The 9,505-nt window shown below is 43.9% G+C and overlaps 1 protein-coding gene across 4 annotated transcripts in view; it reads left to right on the top strand.

Moving 5' to 3' along the window:
• The window catches only part of Ptk2b (protein tyrosine kinase 2 beta), a 127,470-nt gene that overhangs the window by 49,029 nt on the left and 68,936 nt on the right, over positions 1-9,505 (top strand). The window contains exon 1 of one of the 4 annotated variants that reach the window (XM_031362840.1): positions 748-1,935. The exons of the other annotated variants lie outside the window; for them this stretch is intronic. The gene's annotated coding sequence lies outside the window, so the exon portion shown is untranslated. Of the gene's footprint in view, positions 1-747; positions 1,936-9,505 lie in introns of those variants that run through there. 4 annotated transcript variants of the gene reach the window in all.

Genomic DNA, 9,505 nt, shown 5'->3' with positions numbered 1-9,505 from the left:
CCCCCCAGAAAGCTGCAAACCCTGGGTTTCTGGACAGAGCTTGATGTGGAACCTCTAATGGAAGGAGGGTTATTCATAAGGAGGGAAGAAATATTCATGGGGAGGTGGTGGCCATGACTAAGGCAAAGCAAAGGTAGGCAATTCCGGGAACGAGTTGGGGATTTTTTTTCCTGCAGAGTTTACTCCAACTTTGTGTCCTTATATGGGATTTTTGGATGTGTCATGGCATTAGGTGCATGATGGGGACAGTGGATTTTGCAAGATGAAGCAGTTAGCAGTTAGTTTGGTCCATGCTTGTTTTAGCTGGCTTTGGATGGTCTTGGGACTTTGTCCTTTTAGAGGTCACACAGTGTCTGCTGTGACAGCCCTGAGGTTGTATCAACCTCTAGGTACTTTGAATTTATCTCTCTTTTTCCCCATTCTCTCTCTCTCTATGTATATGTGTAAATACACACACACACACACACACACACACTACATGTTTCAAAATCCTCTGTTCTGATTGGCAGGTAGGCCATGTGTTTTTAACGACCTTTCCCAAGGATCTTGCAGGTTCTAGAAAAAGCAGCAGAGTAGATGATCTCTGAAGCCCTGTCTAGTGCTAAATTCTATAGTGTTCTGATTTAGTCAGGGCTGGTCCAAGGGGGTAAATTTTTACCACTATACCATGGAGGCAGAGGAGGGCAGGGGCAGACAAGGAGTGGGCCATCTAAAGTTATTAGCTGTTCAGGAGTGAAGGGCTGAAAGCCAGAACACGGGCATCCTGTCTCCTGGGACTGTGTTCTTTCTTCTGCCCCACCCCCCGGGCTCCTCCTCCATCAGGCCCTCTCTCCTCATGCCACATGTCTGTGCCAGTGAACCTCACAGAACACAAGGATCACAGTGCCCATTCATGTTTGGTTTAATGTTCTACCCATATAACCTGTTTGTTGCCTGTAGGGCTGTGGGCTCTGCAGTAAGCTAGGCAGTCTGTGTTCTAGATTCTTCCTTTCTTCACCTGGCGCTCAGCCATATACATCGAGACACTTGACAAGAGCTGGCAAGGTTGACAGCTGAGAATAGAACCCAGGAGTGGGAGGTTCGAATCTGCTTAGCCGGTGCTGTGGAGATAAAAAGAGTTGGGGTTGCCATCTTAGCTGAAGGATGAACAGGGAACAGAACTCAGAATGGACTCAGCACCTCACCGAAGCTAATGGTTGAGCTTTAAGGCCACGGAGAAGGTTGTGTGACCTTCAGAGCTTACTATACTCCAAAATTCTAAGTATCCAAGACCTAAACTCAGAGAGCAGAGACCTGCTGGCTAAGTTCATATCCAGCAAATGGGTAGGGCCACTGGCTTGACCTTCTGGTACTGGCTTTCAAAGTTCCTGTTTATCATACCTGGTTTTAACAACCTTGCTCATTTTTATTACTACATAGTTCTTGAGATGGGAGTAAAATGTATGTGAATAGTGTTGTGTTAGAAGTGCAGCTCTAGATAGATCATACCAGGCCAAACAGTTCCACATGAGGTTTATTGAAGGAAAGAAGGGCAAAGGTGGCAGCAAAGGCGAAGGGAGGAAAGAGAAAGAGAGAGAGAAGTCAGAGGGGGGTCTTCCTTTTATTTGGATAGTGACATAGGCACAGGTAAAGGTGGGAGGTTATCCAAGTGGATTCTGGGACTATGGTGACGGTTGCCTTGGCAACAGATGTGCAGATCACTGTCACCTAGAAGTGATGTCACTGGGTTCAGAGCCAATCCTGATACCAACAAATAGTAGGCGACCTTGTTATGGAAGGATGCGTGAATACTTCAGCTCACGGCTGGCATTTCCAAAGGGAGAGCTAGTATCTGAAAGCAGATGTAGAAAAACTTCAACATGTCCTAGGAAAAAGCTGTGGACACTAAAATTGCTCCAGAAGTGAAATGGGAAGATGATAGGTTTTCTTGACAAGGTAACCTTTCACCAAACATTTATGAAGAGGCTTGAAGGAAGGAAATGTAATCATGACCGTGACCAATATTCCACATTGGAGGTGTGTCTATCTGTCACTTTGAGAGAAAGAGTTCAGAGAAGAGAGAAATGAAGTAAACGAAAAGGTGTTTTATTTCAACAGTGGTTCTCAAACTATGGGTCGAGACCCCCTTGAGTATTGAACAGCTCTTACCCAAGAGTTGCCTAAGACAATTGGAAAGCACAGATATTTATATTATGCTTCATGACAGTAGCAGAATTATAGCTATGAAGTAGCAACAAAAATTTTATAGTGGAGGGTCACCACCACATGAGGAACTGTTATCAAAAGGTCACAGCATCAGAAAGCTGAAGAATCAGTGCGTTACGGGGAAAGCACTGGGAGGGGTGTGCTTCCCACGAAAGCAGCATAGCCAGGATGTTTGGATAGTCTTATAGGCAGCTTGAATGGAGGGAAAATTATTCATGAGAAGATTGTTCATGAATAATAAACAGATTATAAATATTAGTTTAGTTAATCTTCCCAACTGTTCCGTTCTGTCCTGTTTTCTGATAATCAGAATCCCAGCCGGGGTCTTTGGGAGTTTAATGTCTCTGTCCTCAAGTTTTACTTTCTTCTAAAAAACACAGGAAGTCAAAACCCAGCTGGGATTCCCAGTGGCCATCCTTCCCACACCGTCAAGTTTACTTGCAACGTTTGGCTGCTTTCCCCCTTTACCAGCGTTCATCCGTGGTATCTGTCTTCCTTCTCTGGAATAGGACACCTGACTGCATGCCCTCCTGTGTAGAAGACCTTCACTCCCCTTTAATCTCTCTTTTCTCTCAGTTTCCACTCGCTCAGCTGTCACATCCCACCTCCCGTAAAGGCCTCTCCCTGTGGCCAATGATTTTAACTCCCAAGGTCCACTTGGGAAAACCTCTCGTCTAGACAAGGAATCTTAGCCCATCAAGCTGGACCCCTCACAAAGGGGTCTCGGGATGTCTGCAGAAGGCTTAGAAAGGAGTGGTGCATTCAGTTCCTTGAGGAACTAGACTGTTGCTTTAGGCACTGTGAATATTCACACCCAAGGTATTGTTGGGAAATCATTCTTAGCTAATTTGGGGTTTTATATGAGACAGAAGTAGGGGTCAGATAGACCAGCTGTCCTACTTAAGCCATCTAGGTCTCTTTCTGGATGTCAATGGGAATGCAGTTAGAGTATAGAGTCTTGGTGTATGTGGTGTGTGTGTGTGTGTGTGTGTGTGTGTGTGTGTGTGTGTGTGTGTGATCTAGAAATTTCTTAATCAAGAGAGAAGTAAAATGTGGTGCCTTTGAAGATCCTGAGCTCCTGGCTATGATCATAGCCTCACACTTCCCTCTATGTGCCACACCTCCCCCTCCTCCTCTCCCTTCTCCACATACATATCTTGTCTGCCAGAGGAGGTAGCGTACACCATTCCCCTGAGCCCTCTGCTAAGTTCTCTGTCCTTCCTGCCTTCTGGTCTGTGGTGAGCTGTTATGAAGTGAGTTGCTATTCTTTTTCTGACTCCCTGTGCTCTTCAGAAACCTTAATGAAAGAGAACTGATGGACCCGTATGCCAAACACAGCCTCTGTCCCATGCAGGGAAGCTGGAGTCACAAGTTTTACAGGTAAAACCCAGGATTCTGCCTGTGTTTCTGCTAGCATCCTGTAAGGGGATGTGAAAAGCTTGGGAGGGGCTGGATGAAGGGTGTAAGGCCTGCACTATTTTCATATATATATCTTAAGAGGTGGCCAAAACAATCCCAGAGAAGTAGCCACTGTGGAATCAATCTAACTTGGAATGGGAAAACTCAAATTTCTGTCTCAAATAACCGACTTCAAAGCTCTGTTTGTTCTCAGCTGCATTCTAGCTGTAAACATGGAAATGCAGTTGTGTCACAACTACGTGTAAACTTGAGATCTTGGACTAATGTAACAGAGGATGCCTATCCAGTCTGCTCACTGGCTACTTTTTAGGGTAGACTAGAGTTGATCCTGAATGAGGCTCTGGGTCCTGGTGGGATGGAATTCCAGTAAAAACACCATGTTGGCATTCTTATTACTTCCCCTTTCCTTCTTCCTTCCTCCCTCCCCCTTCTCTTTCTTCCTCCCATTTCCATTTCCTTCTCTTCTCTTCCTTCTCCTCCCCTTCCCTTTTCTTTCTTTCTTTCTTTCTTTCTTTCTTTCTTTCTTCCTTCCTTCCTTCCTTCCTTCCTTCCTTCCTTCCTTCCTTCCTTCCTTTCTAATTTCAGATAAATTGCTGGTCTCTCTCTCTACAAACTCTCATATGTGGAGCTTTGCTTCTGGAAGATTCTTTTCCTGCACACCTGTGGCCACTAGCTCCCCACTCCTATGCCTAGCTCCGGGTCCATGTGACCGTTTTCTTTCATGGCTTCTTTGCTACCTCCATGCTGTGGAGTTTTCCAGTTGGGCTTTCCCATGGTCTTCTAACCATGTGAATGAGAAGTCCTGCTGCAGTTGGAATAGCAGTCAGGAAGTTGCTGTAGAACTCACTTGGGAGGGGGAGGGGGAAAGGGGGAGGGGGAAGGGTTGCTCTTGGTTGGGATCTGGCTCCTCCTTACTTTGAATTCTCATAGCTAGAGTTTTAGAAGAACAAATTTCCCCCAGATTTTCTGAGCTCTGAATAACTGAAACTACCTGTTTCTTTTCTTGGTACCCATTTCCCAATAGAAGACTTGATTGAGTAACAAGACACTGAAATAGAAACTACCAGGGCACACGGATGTGAGGCCCCAGACAACCAGGAAGGCCTGCATTTATGAATTGTAACCCACTGAGCTCTGTCACAACTCAGCCTTGATGAATACCACACTGTCAAGGGAAGTAGTGTAGCCTGGGAACTGGGGGGCCTGGGATCCTACTGATTGGTGCACCATTTAGTTTCCTAAATTTAGTTCTCACCAGGGAGATAAGGTCCATGCCTTGGGCTCCTTACTCTTCCTGGGAAGGTGTTAGAATTACTCAGAATGTCAAAGGCTGGGAAAGAGGGAGATGTTGGGCACAGAAGACAAAGTTTCAGCAATACAGAATGCATGAGTTCTAGATCTCTAACAAGCTGTGACTAGTCTTGTATCCAGAAGTTAATAGTCGCTGGGAATGTATCTCACCACCCTGGCCCCCCTGCCAGATGGTAACTATGTAAATAGATGAATATGCCTAGTTAGCTCTGCCATAATACATCATACGGTACACCTTAAGTATATACAATTTCAAGTCTGGGTTCAATGTGTGGCTCCATGCATAGCATTGGTGTTAGTAGTGTGTGTGTGTGTGTGTGTGTGTGTGTGTGTGTAACTGTACTTTTGGGTTGTTATTACGATATAATGGGCTTGTCCTGTGAGTGCAACTGCTTGTCCATAGTGGGAGTACAGGGGAAAGGTTCTGTTACCTGTGCTATTTGCAGAAATAACTCTTTCAGGAAGCACAGAGAGGCAGAAGGACAGGATGGGTGAGTCCTCGGCAACTCAAGGTTGGAGAGAACAGAAGGCTCAGGATTGCAAAGGACTTGAGACATAATCAGATAGTCATTTCCCAGGACATTGCTTAGAGTCCAGGATGACTTTCCATGTCCCAGGCCTCTCCTGCCAGGTTGTATCAGTTGCCTGTCCATACTGTTTACACCAGAGCTCAGTTTGGATTGGATTTGGAAATGCTGTTTGCTGCCTAGCCTGGCTTTGTGCTAAGAAGACTGGCCACTCTCCATGGTCTGTGTGGAGAATACAGGAAGTCAAACTGTAAGAAAGAGGGCTCCAGGAAGAGGCAAAGCTTTATGCATGTGGGACAGACGGTACATATCTTTAAATACATTTAACCAATATAGCAGCAAGAGAGCTTAAAATCGTGTAACTGCATGGGATTCTAAATGTGGGTGTGTTTTTATGTAGTTACAAATTCAGTATGCAAATCCCATTCTCTGTGGCTTAACATTTTTATATACATTTTTTCACATACTACTACTCTTGTATTTTTATCATGGTTCATCTCTATGTTATTGATACTGCTGAAATTTCCTTCTGATCCTTTTGTTCTGGTTCTCATCATTCCCCTGTGGTGATTAGTACAGCAGTGAACATCCTTGTACAAATGATCTACTTTACTCACCTTAGACCCATGGGGTATCCAGGTTAGCTTTAACCTTCAACTAGATACAACCTAGAAAGGTCTGGAAATGGAATCTCATTTGAGGAATCACCTAGATTAGACTGGCCTGGGGCGTGTCTGTGGGGATTGTTTTAATTGCTAATCAAGAGGGGGGGGTTGTTGCGTACAGTCCACTCTGAGCAGCATCATTCCCTAGGCAGCTAGTCCTGAGCTGTATAAGAAAGATAGCCAAGCACAAGCCTGCCTGCTAGCCAGCAAGTAGCATCTCTCATGGTTTCTACCACACTTCTTTAAGTTCTTGCTCTGACTTTCTGCAACAAGGGTCAGTGACGTGAAATCGTAAGCCAAATAAACCCCTTTCCCCTGAAGTCACCTTTGTCAGAGGGTTCTTATCAAAGCAAAAGAAGTGAAACTAGAACATGGGATTTGTTTCCCAGACTAGGTTAGCAGGTGTGAGTTATTTAGTATTTTAAAAGGTTGCTCACTAGAAAGCCAGTTCTGAGTAACTCACCACCCATCAACCTAAGTTTCTTTTGTTTTTCCTCTGGGTCGCTCCGCTCCTTTAAGGAGTTTGCAGTTGGTTTCTTAAAGTTGATTCCATTAGCATTTTTAACCACAAGGGTTTCTTCATCTATTTTTAATTTCCCAAGTCTTTTCACACACAGGTGGCATCCTGTTTGCTTGATGGGGCATCTGGATTGTTGTTTTAGTTGATTCACATTAGAACGAAGGCTGATTGCTGTAGTGTGCAGATGGGGACATCATGCTGTTTGACAGCTTCATGTCTGTTTATACAATGCAGAACTTTGGTGTAGACTGGATTTGTAGACTGGCAGATTGGAGGCTGGCAGGTGGAAGCTTGTTCAAGAGGATGTTTTTGTGGGATGGGGAGGGCAGTGTCTATGATGAAAGTCTTGTGTTTATACTTTATAGGGTTTGTTTTTTGGGGTTTTTTTTGTTTGTTTTTTTGAGTACTCATGTTTTCCTTTTCTTAAAAAATTTTTTATTTCATTTTATGATCTTTTTTTTTCCTTTTTAACTGCATATACATCTGTGAGGGTGTCAGAAGCTCTGGAAGTAGAGTTACAGATAGGTATGAGTTGTCATGTGGGTGCTGGGAATGGAACCCAGGTCCTCTAGAAGAGCAGCCTGTGCTCTCAACCACCAATTCATCTATCCAGCCCCTCAGATTTTATTTTTAATTACCATTTTTCAAATTAAGTATATGGATCACATTAGATCCCTTAAATAAAATTCTGTGTATTCATCTTACTACACATACCCTTCTGTTGAAGGCCTACATTCCTATCAGGGCTGCATAGCTAGCAACAGATGAACTTAGCAGAGGAATTTTTGTTTAAGCAATCATGTCTAGGAGCCATGTCAGAAAAGCAATGTGCAGCCGAGTTACCCTTCGACACACAAATACATCTAGAGCTGCAGATCCTAAAATGGAGCTTAGGCTGTGCATGGACTAGGTGTGTTGGTTAAGAAGGGAAATAGGTTCTCATTCATCTTCTGCCTCTTAAGAAAGGTGACTGCTTCTGTCAGTTTTCCTTATGCTCAAAGTGGGAGAGGCATCTGCCTTGAGGACTTGAGCAAAGTAGTGAGAGCAAACACTTATAAAGGGGAAACCCCATAGCCAGGAAGGCTCCTCATCTAAATGTTTACCAACCGAAGATGGAAAATACTTGAAACACATTCTATCTGTTCCAAATATTTACAGACTCATCATTTTCTAAAGTAATAGGATAAAATAATCATTTGTATATTAAGTGTATTAATTATCTTGGGCTTAGTATAGCACCTACAGGAGGATGTGCATAGGTTAGATAGAAGTGTCACATCATTTATAGAAGGTGCTGGAACACGCTTGGATGTTGACATCTGTAAGGTCTTAGAATGAGTTCCTTACAGACACTGAAGGATGCCCTGCATATAAATATAAAGATTTCTCCTCCTCCCCCTCCTTCCCTCAGCCACTGTTTAAATCTTGGCTGGAAGAATGGGTCTTTTTCTTTTTTCTTTTTTTTTTGCTATGATAACTTAGTTTATGGGTCAAGCCAATGCAATGCAAAGTTGGTTCTTTTTTTCATTTACTTTTATTTTTTAAACCAAAATAAATAAATCAGGTCTGTCCCTGTGGAGGTCAAAAAAGAGGGAGAAAGGACAGCTGGCTCCTTGGGACACCACCTTACCCTCATCCACTGATCTGCTTTTGACCTGCCTTGTCGCAACAAAGAAAAGGATTCGTCAACAGCTTCCATGTGTTCAAGGGAACAACAGAGAAAATTAAGTGGCAGCCAGTGCCTGGGCTTTGGGACCCAAGGGAGCTTCTAGACCTCACTCAGGGCCAATCACTCCAGGCATGGTAACTAGGGCAAATTCCCCACATACAGCCCGAAACCCAAGAAGGGTAGTAGAGTTGGACCTAACATCACTGCTAAAACCTCTCCAAATAGCCCATGCCATTCTCTACTCAGCGTCTAGATGACACTCCAAACCTGCCAGCTATAGTTCCTCCATGAGCTCTCAGCTTGGCCCTAGCAAGGTGAAACTACTCATAGTCTTGAATCCATGACTTGATAGGTGACGAGGACTCCTGCAGCCCTGTGCCCATCTGACACCGACACTCTGTCTTGTCTTCCCAAGCCTTACTTGTCTCCGGGGCTCAGGGGCCTAGAACTTTGGACTCTGTGTCAGGGGGTTCCATCATCCTGGAACACAGACCCTCAAAACCTGTGGCCCTTAGTGAGCAGAACCTAGCTACAGCCACAAATGTACAAAGCCCAGGGGAATTTTTTAGGAGTTTTCTAGATAGTGTAACTATGTGTTAATTTCTAATAGGCCACATTACTTTAACTAACAGTGAGTTATATTACAGTTAACATGAATCCAAGTTTTTAAAGCATGGAGCTGCTAGGTCCAGTTTTCCCCATCCCATGAGGTATTTCTATGTAGCACAGCATAGCCTCAACTTTAAAATCTATTAAGCCTACATCTGTTACTTGAATGCTGGGGTTATAGGTAAGTGCTACAATACCCGGCTTAATTTTCTTTTAAAGGTTTATTATTATACATAAGTACACTGTAGCTAACTTTAAACACACCAGAAGAAGGTGTCAGATCCCATTACAGGTGGTTGTGAACCACCATGTGGTTGCTGGGATTTGAACTCAGTACCTTCAGAAGAGCAGGCAGCGCTCTTACCTGCTGAGCCATCTCGCCAGCCCCCAGCTTAATTTTTTTTTATGTTTTGTCTGTAAGAAGGATTGATCCCACCATTTCACAAGTTAATCTTGCCTTGTCTCACAAGTCTGTGAAGATCTGGAGAGTTCGTGTGTGTGTGTCTTAGAAATAGGGGTGGAAACTTGACCATCTCCAGTATCATTCTCCATGTGCTAGCTTTTTTTTTTTTTTTTTTTT

Source organism: Mastomys coucha, unplaced genomic scaffold, assembly GCF_008632895.1.
Source record: "Mastomys coucha isolate ucsf_1 unplaced genomic scaffold, UCSF_Mcou_1 pScaffold9, whole genome shotgun sequence".
NCBI classification, from domain to species: domain Eukaryota; kingdom Metazoa; phylum Chordata; class Mammalia; order Rodentia; family Muridae; genus Mastomys; species Mastomys coucha.
The sequence above is the reverse complement of the archived record's forward strand: the minus strand, read 5'-3'. Positions and strand labels throughout refer to the sequence as shown.